Raw genomic sequence first — 21,406 nt, 5'->3', positions numbered from 1 at the left:
AGTAGGACACACGCTTTAAAGTGTAGGGATTAAGTAGCTAAGCCTTATGCTGAAGTCGGAAGAGAAACAAGAATCTTAGGTCATGTATCGGAGTTTACACAAACATCGTCTAATTCTTATTTATTTGGTTAACACTTTGGGGCAGGAGGAAAAAAGTCAAATGCTATAGTTTCAGCATCAAAAACATATGTAAAGCAGCTCCTACTTGCCCACACGGTTGATGGAAACTGCCCCTTTGGAAGGAGCGCTGAAGAATGCCTTTGTGTTGCTGAGTTTTTACGTTCTTGACTTACCAGATCAAGGACAGATGTGAATGTGTTTTTCGACTTCATAACCAACAGGGACTGTTGCAACTTAAAGCGGCTGGGGGAGGAAGCTGCGTATAAGACAACGTTCTTTCTGGAAACAGGCTTATTTTAATAGGCAAAATGGGAGGCAGTGGGGTTGGGTAGCTTGATTTGCTGGGATAAATATGGTTTGGAGGAGCGAGGGGCGATCCCCGTGTTTCTCCTGGAGTTATGGGAAGTCCCTTTGGCTCCCTCAGGGGAAAGGCCCCTCTTCGAAAAGATGCCCAGCTGTCTTTTCTGTCTGAGGCCCAAACCTGGTAGGGGTGCCATTTGGGGGCAGGGGCCAGGGAGAGGATTTCTTACTAGGTGCCAAACCCTGTGCTAAGTGCTTTACATGTGCTATTCTGATTTCCAGAATAATCTTTTGAAGAAGGTATTGCAGATCCAGATCCTCAGGACCTCATCCAAAAATGCTTAGCGTCTGATGTGTTTCAGAATGAAGACTTTTCCTCCCAGAGTTTAGTAAAGGGATAGTATGGGTGTTGATCATATAGTACATTCCACCCCCAGCAGGATGGACGGTAGCAGCCTCCCATCTAACACAGTATCTTCACTTTTCGTGGGACACACAGAAGCTGTGAATTGCCTCACATCCATGCAGGTCAGGCTTCACCACTAAATGAGTTTTAGTGCCAAATATTTAGGACAAAAGATGAGGCTTTCTGTTTTCAGAGCTTTTTGGATTTCAGAATGACAGGAAGGCATTCGGACCTGTACTGTAAGGCCCACGTGACAGGTAAGGCCACGCATTCATTCTCTGCATCTCATTCTTTTCCAATTGCAAACAACTGTTTCTCAGTGGACTCCATCTCAGTCTTTAGAATTTGAGTACAGCCCGTTCTGGCCTTTCCCTGCCCTCCCTGGCTTCCTTCTGGTCCATGGGTTGCCTGCTCTGGGTCCTCGGCTGCATGGGGGCTGGACACAACCCTCCCGTTATGGAAACCTATGCTCCGTCCTCATCTTCTGAAGAAGGAAAATCAGGACAAAAATAATGGTTCATTAAAAAAAAAGACACCAAAATAAACAACCCCCCTCTACCCCCCCAAAAAAAGAAGAAAATAAAAACAAACAAACAAATGAGACCCCTATGCTCCCCTGCCTGGGACTCTCATGGCTTGGGAGCTGTTATCTGTGATTCTAGAACATTCCCTGTCTCTTGTGTTTCCAGGTGAGAGAGAAGAACCTCTGTCCATCCACACACGGGATCATAAATCAGCACATAATAACCCCTCGCCCACATGGTGATCTGGGGGGAAGGAAGTCAAAGGCGCTAGCAGAGGTAGGCAGGCATCTCCCTCACTCTGAGGTGCACACGGTACACACAGGAGAGACACATTTGTAAGTGAGGCCCAGGTGAACGCTACCAGCAAAGCTCAGGTGGTGAGATCGTGAGCTGGGTCCACCCACCTGTGTGAGGAAGGGTGGGTGTCCCTCTGAATGGGGTCCAAGCCAGCTCCTTTTCAAAGGCAGGAGCATCCTTGATGGTCTCTGCCCTGTCCCTCCTGCCTAATTTCTGGTCAAGAAGAAGCAAGGGGTCCAGGGCCAAGAGACCAACCCAAGCCATGAGAAGGTGGATGTGCACTGGGCGGGGCCTCCTCGTCGCTGTTCTTCGGGCTGATGGACGGACAACGGGCTCCTGTGTAAGTCCCAACAGCAGAGGACGGGGTTGTGGGTCCTCGATCACTGCTTTGCGGGCTGCAGGGAGTTGGAGAGCCACAAGATTTGACTTCCACCTCTTCAGGCAGATCATGCATGGCTTTCAAGATGGCGAAAAAGCCTCACTATTCAGAGAGCAAGCAGTGAAGAGCCTGGCATGGAACAGAAGACTCAGTCACGCCGTGGCAGGAAGGAAAGTTTTGCCCAAGTGCAGAAGCTCTGCAGTGTGCTCGGCTCCCCTGCTGGCCCAGCTAATGCTCTAACTTTCAAAGAACAGGTAGGAGTCTGACATGCTCACCGAAAATAGAGAGAGAAAAATAAATCTTCCCCGAGAACTTTTAACATCAACTTTTCTTCTCTCTGTTTCTGAAGGGACTCGGCCCACGTTCTTGCCTGGGGAGAAGCTGCTCCTGAGATCAGAGGGCGTGGGGAGGGGGGAGGGGAGGGGAGGGGGGACGAGCCCGGGGCGCCCACTCTGAGGGCCCTGGGAAGGCGCCCCCAAGGGTGGAGGGAATGTTGGTGGGGACTCAGCAAACAAGAGATGATGCAGAAAATGCCACCCCATCTGGCTCCCATTCCCTGGGTGATGGCTTCATGCCAGGCACTGTGCTGGGGGCTGTATGTGGGGACTATTGTTCTCTGTCATCAATTCTAAAACAAACATCCACTGCATATTTTAGGAATCACCAAAATTTGGATGTGTCTGAGTGTTCATGGCATCTCAGCATGGAGTCAGAGTTTAATCAGTTTTTTAAAAGCTTTTTGCAGTGGTATATAACATAATGGTGCATCGTATAACTAATGGTGTCTTAGATGTGCTGCATAAGTCAGGTTTTAGCCCGTCTCACAGATGAGACAATGGAGGCCCAGAGAGGTTAGGAGGCCTGCCTGAGGCCACACAGCTGCTCTTTGGACTTGAAACAAGGTCTTCCCAGCTCTCAGTCACTGGCTTCCCCGGGGGGCTGGGAATGAAAGTGCCACCTGTGCAGGGACGGGCAGGGAGGGGACACTGCAAGATTTGGCCCAGCCTACTGGGCTCTAGGATGGGATGGGGTGGGAGAACAAAAAGGCACAGGGCTGGCTGGCCTCCAGGTCTGTGGAGCATGTTTTTGTACTCAGGGTTGTGTTCATCATGGCTCATCCCTTAAACATCAGCTGATGTTCTAATCTGCCTGCATGTCATGCATTTTAACTCAGAGTAATCAAACTATCAAAGAAAATTTTCATAAGGTCTTTGTCCTTTGGATCCAAAGTGACTAATTCTTTCAGGGAGGCGGTGGGGGACGTGGAGAGGGGATGAATTTTGAAGTCACATGTATCAGGATTTGAATCCTGGCTTTTGCTGCTTTTTTAGCAAGTTTGTAAGTTCCTTAGACTCTCTGAGCTTCAGACTCTTCATCTATAAATGTGGGTAATAACGACATCTACCCGGAAGGAAGTACCATTGTGACGATTTCACGTAGGGAAAGTGCTTTAAGTGTGGTAAGTGCTAGTAAATTAAAGTTACTCTTTTATTATTATTATTGTTAGTAGTAGTAGTAGTATGATGATGATGGCGATGATGATGATGATGATGATGATGATGGTGAAGGTGATGATGATGATGATGGTGATGGTGTTGAAGGTGATGGTGATGAAGGTGATGGTGATGATGATGGTGATGATGGTTAAGGTGATGATGATGACGATGGTGATGGTAGTGATGGTATTGAAGGTGATGGTGATGAAGGTGATGGTGATGATAATGGTGATGAAGGTGATGGTGATGATAATGGTGATGATGGTGAAGGTGATGATAATGGTGATGATGGTGAAGGTGATGGTGATGAATGACACACAGGGCCTTCCTCTCTAGTGCCTCACATCTTCACACTCTCCCCAGGCTCTGCCACCCCTGTCCTCTTACTCTCTAGTTGCTGGGTTGATGTCCCCCTTTCTGGCCATGGGTGCAGCCCTGACACTGTGATTGACATGGTCCCTGCTCCCACCCAGCCCTGCCCTCTCTTGGGCTCCCCTGGAGAAGGAGCAGGTCTGGAATGAGGGGGCCATGACTCTCCCCCAGCACCCCCAGGGGTCGGCTCCCCCATCACATTCCCTCCTTAGTCCATTTCAGTCCCTCTCAGCGCCCAGCTTCCTCAGGCTAAGGGACAACACTGGAGGAGACAACAGTAGCAGCCCCCCCCCCAACAGTTTCTCAATGTAGTTTCCTCACTAGGGCTCCCCCTGCTGGGGGAGGGGGGGACCCACCTTCCCCCTGGGGCTCCATGAAGCACCCTGACACCCCGACCTGCCCCGTCACTGCCCCTGAGATTGCCGGCATCCTGGGGTCCACAGCCCAAGCCCTCACTTGGGACCCCAGTTCACATTTACCTCTGTTACGTCTCACCACAAGCCTGGGAGGAAAGGAATACAATACCCATTCCTCAGATGAAGAAATGGAGGCCCAGAGAGGCCAAGCGTCAAGTCCAAGCTCACATAGCCAACGTGGACGTGGCCTAGATTTGAGCTCAGGGCTGATCTCAATGACCTCATGACCTCCTGCCCCACCTTATACCCAGAGACTCAGATCAATTGCCAGGGCAGCTGTTGTTTGCCATGGAATCTGGCCTAAATCAGGAGAAAAGTGGGGAGGGCCATTTTGGAGAAAAAGCAGGGCTGGAAAATCCAGCTGCTCGGGACTGAAACTGTGGCCTGTTTTCCAGAATTGAGAGCTGGGACCTCAGCCATCTCTAGCCAGGTGCAGAGGTGCAGGTGGAAGTGTCCTCAGGGGTTCCCACCTTGTCCCCTTGGGCTTGTTCCAGAGTTAGATCCGTGATGCCTTTGCTGGGAACTCCCATGAATCTGCTCATGAAGAATATAACCATAGGAACTTCCTAGAAAAGATGGTTCCCACTGCTACCCTCCAGCCAGAGCCTATAGCTCCACTCCTGTGGGTGGTTATACACCTGACCCCAGAAGACAGGAGAATTTCAGGGATCTTTGTGTAAAGATGGCCATCAAGTTCTAGCCCCTGGCAAGCAGTAAAAAAAAATTCACTTTCGTGCCAGTGACTTCTGCAGCTCCCACTCTCCTGTTCTCTTTGTCTGGGTTGCCCTGTCCCCAGCCTTCTCTATCTGGGGAACTCCCAGACCTCCTCCAAGACCCAACTCAAAGGTCACCTCCTGTGAGATGCCATCCGGGACTCTTCTAGGAACATGGTGAGAGGTTGCAGATTCCTTCCAGAAACCTGTACTAGAGTTGTCAGTTTACTTCTCTGTCACCCTCGGTAGCAGCATAGTGCTTGGAATACAGTAGGTGCTCAATAAATGAAGGTGGCACAAATACATTCATGAACCAAAGCCCATTTAGCTTAGTTTATGCTGGATACCGCGGGGAAGCCACACGTTAGATCTTTGCATCAGCCTGTTGCGATACATTTCATCTGGAGATTTCTGACAGCGCCCGAATAAAACAAATGACTGCTGCTAAGGTCTCCCTTGCTTCTGAGGCCTGGATGGAGTCTGGTGCGATTCGGTCCCGGTAGCCTGGTGCTTACTGCCCTCTTGTGGCCAAAAATGTTGCTGTTGCATCTGAAAAACCAGATTTCACGGCCGCCACAGAGAGGGAGATATTTTTGTTTCCTGGAACAGTCCTTTTTGGATCCCTGAGTCATTTTGATCCAGTCCCACATATCTTATGGGGATCTGTGATCCTCCCTCCAGTGCCTTGAGAATCTGTTAAAATAATGCTAGATAGATAACTAATAGGGCCTGATTGATCTCAAACAGGGGCATCAGAGACTGATGCTGGGTGTTGTTGGGTAATTGGGTGTGGAAGGGAAGGAAATGACAAAGTGTGCGATTTCTGCCCTCAAAGATGTGGCAGTCTATTTGTAACACCTTCGCCAAAGGTGAGCAGTTCAGGATGACACCACAGGACACTGTACACTGATTAAGAATCATTAAGAAGGCCTGTCAGCCTAACAGGCTGAGTATGTGATCATGGTCCTTTGGAGGCAAGACCTCTGGCAGCTCATGCCAGGCAGATTGTAAAGGGCCTGAGCCCCGAGGAGAGGTGAGGAGGGTTGGGACTCAGGACAAGGAGGGAGACAATCGCCAGGGGTGCTGGGGAGGCAGCTTTGTGGGCTTGGTGACTCCTGGCCAGGCAGGAATGAAGGAGGTGGCGCCATCAAAGCTGCTGCTCTGACCTTGAACTCTGCAGGCTGGAGAACAATGACGCCTCCAACGGAAGGGGGGGTTGGGCACGGAGGAGAGGATGTGCTTTGTTTGGGGGTGGGGGGGTGAAGTTGGAGGTGCCAATTTCCTGCGGGGAAATGGGAGATGGGAACCAGAGCTAGAGCGGCAGATATGAGAGAGGAAGAGAGAAAAAGGTTAATGCTTTACAGGTCCAGCCTCGTTTTTACTCAGAGCGGTTTGGGTAGAAAAAGAGAGAGAGTGCATTCAGGAAAAAAGATAAACTGGGTAGGAAGGTCATGGTTTAATTAAGAGGCATTTGCGGCGATCGGGTTATTCCAAAAGATACTGCGTATCTGGGTCAAGTGTCCTTTTCACAATATCACCTAAAATGAGTAGGAAAAAAAAATGTTCTTTGGTAATAGGGAACAGTAAGTCTCATGCACAGGACCCCGAATATCCCTGTTGCTAAGAAAGAAAGTGTATATTTAACTGAAATACCCCAGCAATCAGAAGAGAGGTCATAAGGACGATTCCTTTATTAGGAGTCTCCATTCCCTAATGTGTAATAAAGTTACTTGGGCTCGAAGGTCAAACAGACCTGGATTTGAACCTCAGCTCCACCACTTCCTAGCTGTGTGACCTTGGGCAAGATACTTAACCTCTCTGAACCGTGGTTCCCTCATCCATAAAGTGGAGATAATAGAGAACCTAGTTCATAGGGTTGTGGTGGTAATCAAATGAAATAATGTATATAAAGGTTTGGTCCAATACTTGACACGTAATAAGCATCGAATGTATGAGAATTATCTTTTTGTCCTATTACCTAACTTTTTTAGGACCAGGTTTTAAGCAAGCAGTGATTCTTTTCATGGCTAATATGGTTCCTGAGAAGTCCTCTGGGGGAGAGAGAGACATCCTACACGGATAGGAACCAGCAGGGTACATTTCTTCATCCATTGCCTTGTCTGCTAAGTGACACAGTGGGAGGGGCTTCAGGAGTTCTGTAGGAGCTCAACAGCTCACTGGCAATGTTCCATGGACTTGTGCCCCGGCGAAGGTCTGGAGGGCTCTGCTGTCTGCTCTCTAGTGTCCTTCTCCTTTTCCACCAGTGTTTACATGACGCAGGAGTTCCTGGGGGGGTCCCATGTACTTCTGTGATGGCTCCCTTGACCCATGGGAGGGGATGCCCTCTCAAGTCAAAGGAATGTCCTTGAACCAAGGCCAGTGAGCAAAGATAGGGTCCCTACATGACCCCAGGCTTGTCCTTGAGAAGACCTTGAAGAATTCCTAACACTGTTGGCCAGCAGAAGACTGAAAGTCTGGAAGGTTCTGGAAGGCTCCAGGTCATAGGCTGGAGTTTAGGTTAGAAAGGCAACTTGTTGCAGGAGGGTTAAACTCGCGGTATAACAACAATACCTAACATTAACTGAGCCACTACTACGTGCCAGGAACTGTCTGAAGTACGTATGGACACACTCCATCCTCACCATGACCTAGGGAGGAGCTATCCTCCCCATTTTATAGATGGGTCACTGAGGCCCAGGGACATTAACAAACTTCTCTAAGGTCTCATGGTTATTAAGTGGCAGGAGGATGATTTGAACCCAGGAAGCCTGACTTCAGAGCCTGTACCTGGAACCCCTGTGCTACAGCTGTGTCCCAAGGCTGGCTCCACACTCGGGGGAGAGCAAGGGCCCTGATTCGAGTCTCTGCTGGTGAGGAAGTCGTCTGTGAGCGAGGTCTGTCCAGACATGAGCCTTCCTCAGGGGAGTCTTGCCCGGAGCCAGGCAGCCAGATAAAGAACCTTCCCATCGGTTGTTCCCGATGGCGCGTCACCCTCAGGAAGCTGCTGGACTCTTCCAGGCCCCTGTGGTTTTGTTCTTTTGTTCCTTTTTCCCTTTCCGGGGATGAATAGGACACTGAGAGAATCTCTCCAATGCCTATATTTACTCATGGGCTCTTCTCATTCCCAAGAAGAAAAGGTTCAAAGCTCCCTCTCACACCATCCTCCTCCCAACTCACGGGGAACTGGCGAGCTGACCCAGGGGCCACGGCTGAGTGACTCTCCTTGTTGAAAGTATAACCCAGGGCTGGACCTCTGTTCCCTCTCTGAGTCCGTTCCAGCAGAGCCTCTGAGAAGGGGAGGCAGGATCGGAGTGGCAGGGACGCAGCGATGCTCTCAGGCTCCCACCATCAGGAGTAGGAGGGAAAGGGTCCATTCCAGGCTCCGGGACACCCAGACAGCTGCATGTTGCAAGATTCTCTCGCAGCCACTGGCGTGAAGGTATGACGGTAACTCTTAGCGACTTAGGACAAGGGAAGGGTGGAGACAGAAATACGGAAAGTTGTCTCAGGTCCGTGGGCCTTTGGAGAACAGATCCAGAGACCTCCTCGTGCTGTCCTAACCCCGGGGCCACACCGAGCCCGAGTCAGGACAGGAATGTTACGGAAGGAAAGACCGCAGTCCACTCACTTATGACTCACTCATTCATTCCACACGCAGGCAGCCTGCCGTGAGCCAGGCATACAGAGCCCAAAGGACACAGTCCCCAAGCTGCCTGCAGTCTGGACAAGAGCAGACCTCCAGCCCCCCGCTGGTGGCCCACATGGCCCTGGACTGCTGTTCTGAAGCTCAGAGACCCAGAAGGCCCTTCACTGCTGACCCCACCATGATGACATTGGCCAGGTGAGCCCAGTGAAGGCTGGGGAGGAGGGAGGCGGCAGCAGACACCACTCGGGTCCCCCCGAGCCCCGAACTCAGCCAGCCCCCTTCTCTGCTCATCCTCAGGGAGCTTCCGGGGGATGTGCTTGGTGGGACTTGCCCAGGCTGAAGGCCTAGCCATTCCTCTTTCTCTCCTCACCATCGCCCACAATCGCCTGACCTATTCAAACCACACCAGGTCATGGGAACGAGGGGACACGAGGACTGTCATGCTTCTGCTTGGAGGGCAGGTCTACCTCTAGGGGGTAGACGCTCACATGGGGAGCCTGATTCACCCCAATTTGCATCTGGCTTTGCCCCCTTGAGAAAGTGTCTTCATCTCTGAGCTTCTGCAGAGTGGGTGATAAGAGGACCCCTCCCAGGGCTGTGGCACCAGTGAAATGAAGACGATGCCTGTGAAGCTCTTCACTCAGCACCTGGCCCCCTGGAGCCCCGCCGAATGGTGGTGTGTATTACCGTCAAATTCAGTGCATGTGTACTACATTCAGAGTCCTTGAAAATTGGAGTGAATTTAGAGTCAGGAGACCGGACCGGAGTCTGGGTGCTGCCCTCCTCACTGTTCTTCATGTCCATCAGCATCTCTGAGCCTCTCTTTCTTCATCACGAGGGAAAGTGTAGCTGCTCCACTGCATTGCAAGGACCAAAGGAGACGACCACGAAAGAGCTTTGTTAAGTCAAGTGCCATGTGAATGGAGTTGATCATGAGCCGGGCATCCCTGGCTTCTGTCCCACCTCTGCAGTGAACCCTGGTATCCAGAGCTTCCTCCCCTCCTCTGTGGTCTTCTAGCCCTTCTTGGAAATGGAGTGTGTTGTCCCCACCCCAACCTGGGTGACGACCAGCCCGTGTTTATATGTAACGGAGAGTGGCCTTTGTTGCGTTCAGGACGGGCCGAGCATTTGTCCACATCTCATGTTCTCCTCCCGGCAACCTGGACCGGGGTGTAGGGCGGAGTGAGGAGACTACCCTTATCCCCATTGTCTACAGGGGGAAACTGACTCCTGGAGGAGTTAACAATCGCCAAAGACCCAACAGCCAGTGTGTGACTTTTCCATCAGGACCCACAACAGATATTTGAATCCAGATCAGTTTGATTCCAAGCCAAGCTTTTAGCCTCATGCAGAGTTGAGCCCAGGAGGCCACCCAGCGCATTTATTTTGTTTGGTTACTTCTGATTTCTCTTTTACCCCCACCTCACACGTGTAAGGGAGGACACCATTGCAAGAATTCATTAATCATAACTCAGCAGCCCTCATTAACATTCCATGGGCACTCAGTTCACACTGGTGACCAGCGCAGGCACGGTCTCTGTCCTAATTCCGTCACCAGGGGTCTGAGCACCTATGACGGCGAGACCCATTGGAGATCTGGGACAGCAACTGGCCTAGTGGTCAGGGTCCTGTCCTCAAGGGGCGTGAGCTCTGATGAGGAAGATGGGCACCAGGTGCAGGATGGCCAGGAGCGAATGGAACCACGGGGGAAGGCAAGTCAGAATAAGGATAAGGGCTTAGAGTCTGACAGGAGTGGGATGCGCCTCAGCTTGAAAGGCTGGGGGACAATGTCTCCAAGTAAGTGACACTGGAGCTGAGACCTGAATAGGTGAGGAAATGAGCCGTGTGGCTACAGGGGAAGGGGAAGGGGAGGGGCAAAGGGCATTCCAGGCAGAAGGAAAGGCAAACACACAGTCCCTAACAAGGGAGCTGCTGGGGAAGAAACGTTGGGTGAGGCCAGATCAGTGGATCACGAAGGGGCGGGGGGCCCACAGTGGACTTGCAGAGTGAGACCAGAAGCCACGGGCGGTTCCGGCAGCCAAACAGAGAAACACAAGCACCCTTTGTCTCCCCTGTGTAGACCAATGGTTCTCACCGGGGTGGGGGGAGGCATTTTGCCCCACCCTGGGGACATTTGGCGATGTCTAGAGACATTTTTGGTGCTGTGCCACTGGCATCTGGTGGGCAGGGGCCAGGGAGAATGCTAAACAGCCTAAAACGGACAGGACAGCCCTCCACCCCCAACAAAGAATTGTCTGACCTAGGATGTCAACAGTGCCAAGGCTGAGACACCCGGGTAGGACCCAGGGATGGCAATATTCTCTTATGAAGATGGAAGGGGCCCACGAATGCAACATCCAAATCCCTCGGGCTCCGAGTCCTACCCCCACCCTGGAGGTAAATGTCCCCTGCATTGCTGTTGGTATTTCCTTATCAGCTCCAAGAACCCTTCAGGGGGACACACTCCAGGCCACTTCCTCCTGCTTGGCGCCTGCTGTGTGTCTACCCTGAGGGTGATAAATTTTCTGTGCTCGGGGCCATCCGAGTGTGTACACAGCCCTGACGTTTTGCACGCATCCTGCTTCCTGAAGTGTAATTTATTAGACCTATTCCCTGTCTTGGGGTGGGGATGGTAAGTCTTCCCTGTAGAAATGCTGGGGAGGAGGACGTGCCCCCTTATCATTTCATTAGGACACCGCTGGATATTCCAGGTGTCCCCAGGTAGGTATCACATGCTGCTTGGGTGATTTAGCAAGAGAGCCAGGGTCCCCCGTTCCTTCCAGCACTAGGGACAAGTATCCACAGACTTCCATATGTGTAGCTCTTCTTATTACTAAACCCCTTCCCTTCACCTCTTGCCAGTTTTGTCCTTCCACAGCTGGAGAAGATGCTCAAGGAAGCGTCAGACATTTATCGCTTTCTCAACAACATGAGTAGACGATGCAAAAGCAAATGTCAGCAGCAAAGGTTTCTACCTCGAAACTGGTGCTTGCAGTCTCCCTCTGAAGTAGCACTGACAGAGGCTACCAAGGCAAGTAGCGTGTCCCATGTCCTCTTTGCTCCTTGAGCTCAGCCTGCCCACCCATGCAGAGTGAGGGGAAAGGCGTGGAATTATCGAGAGATTTCGAGCCTCTGGCTCCCCTCAGGAACAGTCATCACTGTCTCAGTCACCTGGCTTTGCCCTTAATTCCCCACCCACTCCCCATATGCAGGGTCAGCTCTAACACTCCCCAGGTGGTAGGTTTTACAGTCACTGGATTCTAATTCCCCAGTTGGCTCAAGTAAATTGTTCTTTGCATGTTCATTTCATCTGGGAGGTATACCTTCTTCTGGGTCCCTTCTTTCCCATCCTATTGCTGGAGTCTCCACTTGATTTGATTTGGGAATGATTCATGGACCTTTCTTTCTCTACCACCGCAAAGGGCTCATCAGCCATTTTACAGCTTCCCCCATCACTATGGGAAGCAGCTGGACCAGGAGGGAGCAGCTGGAAGGCTGCAGAGTCTGAACTTTGGCTTGGATCTTAACACAACACCTGAGTAACTGAGATATCGTGGGCAGGTCATTTCTCTTTTCCAAGCCTCAGTCTCCTCATATAGCAGTCTTCACACTGCAAGGGGCAACTTGGATGTTGTGATTCTACTCCGATGTGTCACTTTGCTGCGGGTGGGCTGATGATATGAGAATCAGTGGGATGATGTGAAGGAAAATAGCTCCTCCTCCCAGGGTGTGGTCAGAGCCCAGGGCTTGCTCTGTGCTGGGATGAGGCCACCACACCCATTGTCACCATCTCATCAGCTGAACAGGTGGAAGGAGAAGGGAGGGGGCCACTCTGCATCGCCACCTCCCCTGCAGGTTCAGTTTTTCCATATTTGACCATCGAGATGGCCAGCCTTTCTCCAGGAAGAAAATATCAGACAATATAAGACATTAAATGCCCCTCCTTCCCCTTCCGCTAGACTTCTGGCAGTGCAGTCACGGACGAAAGTTCACACACTCAGTTTCGAAGTCGTTTCTGTTTAGCCCATCAATAGTTGCCTCTGAAGAGCGATTGCATGCCTGGGAAGCATTTTAAGCCTTTTTAAGCTCCAAAGATTAGGGTGAAACAGGGAGGGGGTGGGAGGAGGACAGATAAACAACAGCCTGGAGAGCGTTCTCCATGCAGAGAAGTAGATTCCATACTTTGGTTAGATTAATCCCCAAATTGAAGCCGGCCCCGAACATCTTCTGAGAAAGGAGAGCAGAGATAAGAGAAAGGCCCTCGGCAAAGCCCCGGCATCGAGCTCTTCGTGGAAATGAGGGCTGCGTCCTTTCCCTGCAGCCAGAGGACGGAGAGACAAGCCGCAGAGGACGGATAGAGGGTGAGAGTTTCCGCAGGACAGTCGGGGGCCATGTGGGAGGGAAGAGGAAAGGGAGCAGCGGCCACACATGTGATGCTTGAGTGTCCTGTCAAACCACCAAGGTGTCTTTCCTTATCAGCCCAGTGGCCACCGACCTGCCTGTCTGCACACCATACAAAGCACAAGCATTGGGTTCTGCAAAGACCAAGGGGCAGGGAAGGCTGGCTTTGCTTCTAGTCCAGGCAGAAGGACACTTGCAAAAAAAAAAAAAACAAAAACAAAAAAAACCTTAACATGCACACGAGGAAGTCACCCCTCTCTCTTGCCATGTGCCTGGTTTCCAACCCCCAGACCACAGCCCTCTCCAGAGAGGCAGCCCTCTCCAGAGAGGCAGCCTTCCATTCCAAAGACATCCAAGTCTTGCTTGAAGGCTGAAGATTGTCATGAGAGGGGTGAACGGGACGACAGGTCTGAAGGTGAGTCCCAGCCAGATTGATGCCACCCGACTAGAATCCCTGAGACCTCCAAGAGAGCTGAGTGCTTCCAAGAGGACAGTGCTCATTTGGAGACACTGCTGGCTTAAAATAACAGACACACGAGTTCACAGTCACACCTATAAGGGCTGAACTGCCACATCTGCAGGTAGGAGCCTGCCAGCCCCAGCTGTCAGGAGCAGGAAGGGGACAGGACCTAGCATCCAGGAAGAGCCCAGCAGAGTGGCTCGGAGGCACTGGTGGGGAGATGGGCTCTGAGGCTGAGAGCAGAGAATACAAAGAAGCCAGGTTTGTAAAGAGTCTGAAGGGGGTCCCAAGAACAAGAAAGTGAATGTGCAAAGGCCCTGTGGTAGTGAGTGTGTTCATGGAACTGAGAGGAGGCCTTCAGCTGGATCGTGGCAAGCAAAGTGGAGAATGGTTCAAAGTGAGGTTTTCAGAAGGCAAGGACAGACAACGTAGGACCTGGTTAGCCAAGCAAGGGGTCTGGATTATATTCTAAGCACGTTAGGAAAGCATTGGAGAATTTGAGCAGGGAAGTGACAAGACCCCATTTTTGTGCCTTAAGATGTCCTTTCTGGACAATGGACTGGAGACGCCGATGGTGTTCCGCCTAGAGTCATGGACACCCCATCTTTCTTGGAGAAAGAGGTCCATCTCCCTTCCAGATGTTGTCATCTGTGGACAGTGAGTAGTTCAGGGATCTGGAAGAAAAGAAGGTGCTTAACAGAGAGCTGTTCAAACCGAGGTGCCTGCTTGGCCACGTGGAATATGGCGACTCTCACATCACAAACCAACAAAAGGGGCACCGGCTTTGAGTGGCACCATCCCAGGTGAGTGGAGTCCACCAGGAGAGAGAGGTAGCAGCCTGACAGCGTTCGTTCCCCAGGATTTCAAACTGGGAATCAGAAGACTGGAATTACAACCAGATGTATTTCAGTCCTCTATTAACATTTTTTTTTTTTTATCACCTGGACTCTTTCCCGGTCTCCCTGGCTCCACAGCAGGGGTCCCCATGTGATTTCTGCCGGGATCCACCCCCACTTTCAGGGAACAGGGTTTGAGGCGCTGCCCCTCCACTTTTCAAAGTCTTTCCCCTGGTCATCAGAGAGTGTCTGCTCGGGGTTGGGCTCTGTGAATCGGGGACTTTCTCCCCCCGCCCCCTCGCCTTCCTCTCCCTCCCTCCGCCCCTCCACTTTTTCCTCTCCTTTATATTCAGTTGTCTGTTCAGAGCAAAGCCATCTCCGGGAACTGCCTGGATGGGATCTTGTCGCCCATCAAAGCTGCAGAACCTTTCTCGGGCCCAGCTAGTGGTGTCTGTCAAAACTTGAACTGCTGCAGCCTTGGGAGGCAGCTCTCCCCTTCTTGGAGCTATAGGGCAGGAAGCATCACTAGTAAAGGCCCAGTGTCGGCTAGTGTCAGCCCATAGGGCCTGGTGGTTAGCGAAAGCCAGGCCTGAGCCAGTCCTCAGTTCTGTAAGGCACCTGCCTTGGTGATCAAAAGCTCTAGAGTCCAACTGTGTCAGTTCGACTGGCCACACTAGGGACTAGCGGTGAGATGGACAGCAGGCAGTTTAACCTCTCTGAGACTCAGTTTTCACATCTGTAAAATGGGGCTAATGGTGGTAGCATCCTCTTCACAGGGTCATTCAGAGGACGAAGTATGATTAAAATACATGTACAGCACTTAGCACGTACAAGTGTTCAAGAAGATTCCACAGTGAAATTCCAGCACGTTCTGCGGGTACTGAGGTCACAGAGGAGGCACAGAAGTTTCCAGAGTAGCCACAGGAAACACAGCGTAAGGGAGGCATTCCCTAGCTTCTCCCTTCCTTCCATCCTCCAGTCTTTCACTAATGCCCCTCAGTGGCCAAGCCAGCCTGGAAGCCAGAGGGCAAGAGAGCCTGATCCGTGTAATCCCCTCCCTCACAGACGGAAGCAGGGGAAGGACAGAGGATGGATCTGAAAACAGACAGACACCTGTCTGCCATGGGCACAGGGGTGTGTGTCTCCGCACTTGGGGTGTGTGCAGTGTGGGTTGCGTGTCCGCAGCTATGGCACATCAAGAAGTCACAGCAAAGCCCTTTACTTCACTACATACGCACCCCTAGTCAATTTTCCCAACATCCTGTAACGTAAGGAAACTGAGGCTTCAAGAGCTTGATATATCCAAGATCACGCAAGGCATCAGCAGTGGAAGTAAGCAGAATGGTCTTGCCCGGAGCCAGAGCTCCCGACCACCACACCGTCCAGCCCCGCAAGTCAGCTCCGGCTCCCCTTCTGTCAAGACCAGGGTCCCGTTTCCCTGAGACATGGCTGCAGGTGCCCACGCCAGAAACAGGGGTCTGCTCCTGCAGGAAACGCCCAGGGCAGGCTCTCCCCCTGCTTTCAGTTTTTCCTGTCTACGCGCTTTACCACTTAAAAGTGCTTCCTCAGCAACACTCCAGCCAGCAGCACAGGAAAATAAGGAGGATCAATTACCCCCCAAATAAATAAATAAATGGTTCCTCTGGGGAAGAAATATACTGGATTCTGTTCAGCTCAATGCAGCGTAAATTGGTTTCTGACAAGAAATCCAAAGAATTGCCCTCCCTTTTCCCCTCGCCTCCCCAAGCCTCCAGGTGAGTCTGGGCAGGTCCCGGGCAAAACGGCGAGGGAGGAGGGAGGACAGCCAGGAGTGTGGGCTGTGGCCGCCCATCCCTGCCAACCCAAAGAGCGAGACCGTCCTTCCTCCACATCAAAGTCCAGGGTCTGAGATGGAATCAGCAGGTATTTTGTAAGCCGGCCAGCAAGCCAGCAAAATTTGTTCCTTTTTGTTTTCCTTTTTGGAGGGAAAAGGGATGGAAGAGGAGAAATGCTCTCATGTCTTATTTTTATAGTGAGTCACTTGGGCCCGTACCAGCAGGAAGGCCAGACTCCGCCCCCTTCGAGCCCTCCCACTACTGACTTGTGTGATCACCCCAGAAGCTTACTCAGTCCACGGGGGGATTCGGCACAGAATCTAAAAATCAGGAGGGAAGAAAGCTGGGAGCAGGAGATAAAGGTCGAAAGCTGGCCCAGGGATGTGCTTTAATGGGACACAGATGACAGTGGCCCACACAGGTTAAAAAATCAGTGAACTAGACATCAGAGGAACTCAGGATTTCTGGCTTCTCTTGAAAAAGCTAATTCTCTGGCCACATTGGGCCCACATTCCTGCGGAGCAAGGATGCCGATGCTGGTGGGACCATCCAGCTCACCGCAGTCTCCACCACCCCCTATTGCTCCCCACCCTGAAGCTAAGTGTAATTACCGTTCATCGTGATCCTCAGGACATTTTCCTTACTTGTCCCTCATTCCACCCACTTCAGAGTACCTGCCTGGCCCCTGTAGGCATCTACATTAAGAGCCCTGCCCATCAGTCTGTTACTGCCACTGCTTCTGTCCTTGCCACTTGCCAGCTGTTCCCAGGGGGCCACACAGAGACCCAGACCTGCCCTCCCCAAGTTACTTCCCACTCTGATTCCACTTGAGGCCTCCATACAGACAAACAATTTATTCTCGGTTCCTTGAAAATGCATTGCCCCTCCTGCCCACAAGACTTTGCCGAGACATCTCCCCTGCAAGCCACGCTTTCCCTATTTTTCCTTTAGCAACTAACTTTTAGCTTCACTATTAGCTTTCTTCTTCTATTTTTTGTTTAATTGAAGAGTAGTTGATTTACAATGTTAGTTTCAGGTGTACAGCAAAAAAAAATTTATATTTTTGAGGCCAAGCCAGGGAGAGGGGGAGGACTCGTAAGCCATTTCTTAGCTCCTAGAGGCCACCCACATTCCTGACCCTCTCTCCATCTTCAAATTCTGGTCTCTCTCACACTTTGAATTTCCCCTCCTTCTGTCTCATCCCTCTTACCCAGCCAGGAAAAGTTCTCTCAAGTCTTTAAGAAATTGAGCACACCCAGATAACCCAAAACAATCTTAGCATCTCAAGGTCCAAACCCTTAATCACATCTGCAAAGTCCCTTTTGCCATATAAAATAACATATTCATAGGTTCTGGGGGTTAGGGCATGGGCATCTAAGGGGGCCATTATTTTATCTATCTTTCTGTTCTAATCTGGTCTCTATCATACACCATTAGAAGCCCGACTGAAGTCTTACATGTTCTAAAAAGTCCTGCTTAACCATTTCTCTTCTAAGCTACTGTGCTGTGTGACTTTGAAAGAGTCACTCGATCTCTCTGTTTCTCATTTCCATTGGGTGTGGTGGTGTGCTGGTAAATGTTTAATAGCTGGCCCTCCAGGGGAGGGGAGAAGCGCTGATCCATAGTGTTTGCCTGTTTCTATGATATGTTCCCACATGGTTGATTTCAAGTTACCAATGTGATGTTCCTGAATGTAGAGCATGAAAGAGATGTGGACAGTCAGCTCTCAGCCAGTGGGAGTCAGCTCTAGCACCCCACTGCTTTGTGTAAAAATGAAGAATTGACTCATCGATCCAAATATCATTGATGAATCAGCGATTTCTCAAAATCCAGGAAACTTTTGCTAGCTCTCTGTGTACGCGTGTTCCTTTCTGGAGCTGGTGCCATCTCCAGTGTAAATATTTCAATGATAGAAGAACACATCAGAGAGATGGTTTTTGTGAGAAAGGGCCGGGAAAAACTACCCAGAAAGACACCCAGGGACCCAGAGACCTCTGGCATCTGTTGGCCTCAATGTGATCACCAAGTCCCAAATCCAACCTCAAAATGAGTTTGTTTTTAGAAAACAAATGCCAGCCTCATAAAGGAACCATGAGGATGTTATATAAAGTACATTCATAATTTCCTCTTGCAATATGTGCATTCATTTGTGGTCGTTGAACTGCTTGCTCTAAGGCAGCCCAAGAAAATGACAGCTGCATTTATTGAGCGCTTACTACCTGCAAGGTAGTGTACCAAGACCTTCAGTTGTGTTACCTACTTCAGCTGGCCTTACTAGTCCCAATTGGTTTAATAACCAGGTCACTGGGCTAGAAAATGGAGCCACTGGGATCCAAACCTCAAACTCCCAGCTCCACTGTTCCTGCATGTGAACGCCGGCCCTCAAGACGGGCTCACGGCAAGGATCTGTACGGGAGCCAGTGGGAGGGGTCGGGCCGGACTAAGAACTGGCAGGAACGTATTGACAGGGAAGAGCAGCCTGTTTCTGAAGGGACCAGTTCCCATGGGCCCATTGACAAACGCTCCTTTTATTTGCTGTTGCTGCTGCTTCCACTGACTCAGCTCCAAGGACGGAAGTCCAGGACAACATCTGAAGGGACTCAGACTAGACCAGGGGGCCTGTCATCTCCAGAGGGCACCACTGCTCGCTTCTAAGCCGGCCTTCATCTCTCTTTTTCCTTCCTTTTCCCTGTTCTGAGATCCTTGTGAGCTCACATGCCCCTAAGGTGACATATACACGCTCACTTCTTTCAGAACACAATTATTGAGCACCTACTGTGTGCCATGGGCTGAAGTCCAAAGATGAGAGAATCACAGTCTCAGCTCCAAAGTGTCCCCAAGAGGAACATGTCAGGGTCTTAAGGTCATAAATATCAAGATGCCACAAGAGTTCTCAGGGTAGAGAGCAGACTCCAACTTCCAGGGGAAGAAAGCTTCCCCCAGGGGGATGGTCGAGCTGAGATTTAAAAGAGAAAGAGTGGGATTCTTCAGGCACCAGAGGGGGAAGAAGACTTTTCTGGCACGGGAACCACGACTGTAAATAAATGAAGGCATCAGGCAGGCCTGTGACCGCAGCTCAGGGCGGGTGTGAGGATGTGCATCAGGGGAGTGGGAGGGGAGCTGGGACTAAAGCTGGCCGGGAGAGCAGAAAGCAAGTGGCCAGAGGCCAGCTTAGCAGGGCCTCGTGTGTCACGCTAATCAGTCCGGACTTTGTCCTGCAGCCAGTGAGGCACCGCTGATGACTATGTGGGTGATACAGCCGGATCGGGATTTCGGAAGCTGGCCCTGTGGCACAGTGAGGGCTGGGTTTGAGGGTGGGGCTCCGAGGGCCCAGGTGTGGCTGTGAGTGTGGGGCTCCGAGTACGGACGTGGAGGATATTTGGTTGGGCTCACACTCAGACCGACATACTCAAGTGCATCCTTTGCAGGGGCCCTGCGGGGCGCTGAAGGAAGCATGCTTCGCAGACCTCAGCCAGTCAGAGGAGAAAATGAACTTTGGAGAAAGGGGGCTACTCAAGACAAAATCACCTCTCTCCAGGTGAACTGCTGAGCACTGACTGTACCAACCGCTGCAGAGATGGCTGCTGGGGGCAAGGCTTGGCGACGGCACACAAATCAGCACGCAACACTTCAGGAAAGAGGGGACCAGCAAGGGCAAGAGAAGAATCGGCCCTTGTGTGGGGGAGGTCATTGCGTTTTGGGAGCATTCCAGCCCTTCATCGCCACCTTGGCCAGACTGAAAAAAATGAACTACATTTTTACAGTTGAGAAAACTGAGGCTCAGAGAAGTTGCTGATTTGCCCAAGATCACCAAGCTGGTATGAGAAGCAGCTAGAACTAAACCCTGGTCTCCGGAGACCAAGTATAGCCTCTGGCCACACTGTCCTGACTTCCTTTTCTCCAATTCTGTGCCTCAAGCTGTCTGTTCCACGTGGTCTAACACTTGACCCGTTTCTAATTATGTCATAAGGTAGGAATGGCTTAATATCTGAGGTCTAGGCTGCGCGGCAGGAGATGTTCTAGACACTTCAGATGTTGTTTGCCCTCAGCCCGTTTGCTCACTCAATAGCGGTCAGGCTCTTCGGGACATAACAGGGCCTCTGCTAGTTAGAGGAGGGGGAGTTCCACGGCTTCCCCTCTCAACCGGCTCCCGACGGAAGCACCGCATTAGAGGTAGTTCTGCCACATGTACAAAGAGGCATAAAGGCACCCACGTGTGGGTGAGTCCCCGCCCTCTGCCACTTCAGGCTCTCCGAAACCCCTTTGCAGAAAAGGGTCACTTTTCAATCACAGCTCAGCTGCAGAGTCTGCGGGGCTTCTGGCTGAACCGGGAGTTGGCGGCAAAACCAAAAGGAGGTCTAGACCTGGAACTCTTGTCTGAAGAACCTGGGCGACCAGCGTTACCAGATTCTTTTCTTCTGTTTATGCCTGGGCGGCGGTGACTGCTCAGTCCACCATCTATCTTGGCTATTGCTCATTGTATCCACAAAAATTTAATATTTAACATCCTTTATGCTAATCATCTGAGCCGTTGGTGCCGCTTTAGGTAGTAATATGTGAAGCTCCGGCAGAGACACTCTGGAGGGCAAGTCATTTAACAAATGGCCTCAGAGCACTCGCTATGTGCTGGCGTGGCTCCGAGCACTTCAAACCTGGCGCATCACACCCCATTTAAGTGTCGTAACAACACTACGAGATACATACTAACATTGTCCTCATGTCCCAGATGAGGAAACTGAGTCATACAGAAGTTAAGAGCTGTTTCCCCAGACCAGGTGTGCGGACCTTCAAAGTGAGACCATCAGGATCCTCCAACCTCCATCCACAGAGCTAAGCCCAGTGCTGGACACACAGAAATAGGTCTTGGTACCAGTAGTCACCAATATGACAGTTGGCTTTACTGAGTGTCCTGAGGTTGGAGCACATGGTGAAGTACGAGTTGGCTGAAAGCTCTCCTGGAATGACTAATGGAACCCATTTCGCGCCAATCATTCTCCCAGTATGATTTCCTCCAATCTCCGTGGCTGAGAACTGGCCTCCGGAAGGACCTGTGGATTTGCCCACTTGGTTTTCCCTCAACAGAGACAGAGGTCTCTTACACATCTTAGTACCCAGCACAATGAATTCTCCTAAAATAAACGAAAGAATGCATGATTCAGGAAGACAAGTCACACAGCTGTGTGTGGGTTGTTGTTTACAGTTTTGTCTAAGTCCTTTTCTAAAAAC

The 21,406-nt window shown here is 51.1% G+C and overlaps 1 long non-coding RNA gene across 1 annotated transcript; it reads left to right on the top strand.

Annotated features, from left to right (window-relative positions):
- Positions 1-8,322: 8,322 nt before the first annotated feature.
- On the top strand, positions 8,323-12,833 carry LOC116666996. Its single transcript, XR_004323782.1, has 3 exons — positions 8,323-8,462; positions 8,682-8,864; positions 11,532-12,833. It is a non-coding gene; the product is annotated as an uncharacterized LOC116666996 (long non-coding RNA).
- Positions 12,834-21,406: the final 8,573 nt, after the last annotated feature.

The sequence above is a fragment of the Camelus ferus genome, chromosome 11, assembly GCF_009834535.1.
Source record: "Camelus ferus isolate YT-003-E chromosome 11, BCGSAC_Cfer_1.0, whole genome shotgun sequence".
Lineage (NCBI taxonomy): Eukaryota > Metazoa > Chordata > Mammalia > Artiodactyla > Camelidae > Camelus > Camelus ferus.
Note: the sequence above shows the minus strand (reverse complement) of the source record. Positions and strands in the feature narration are given on the sequence as shown.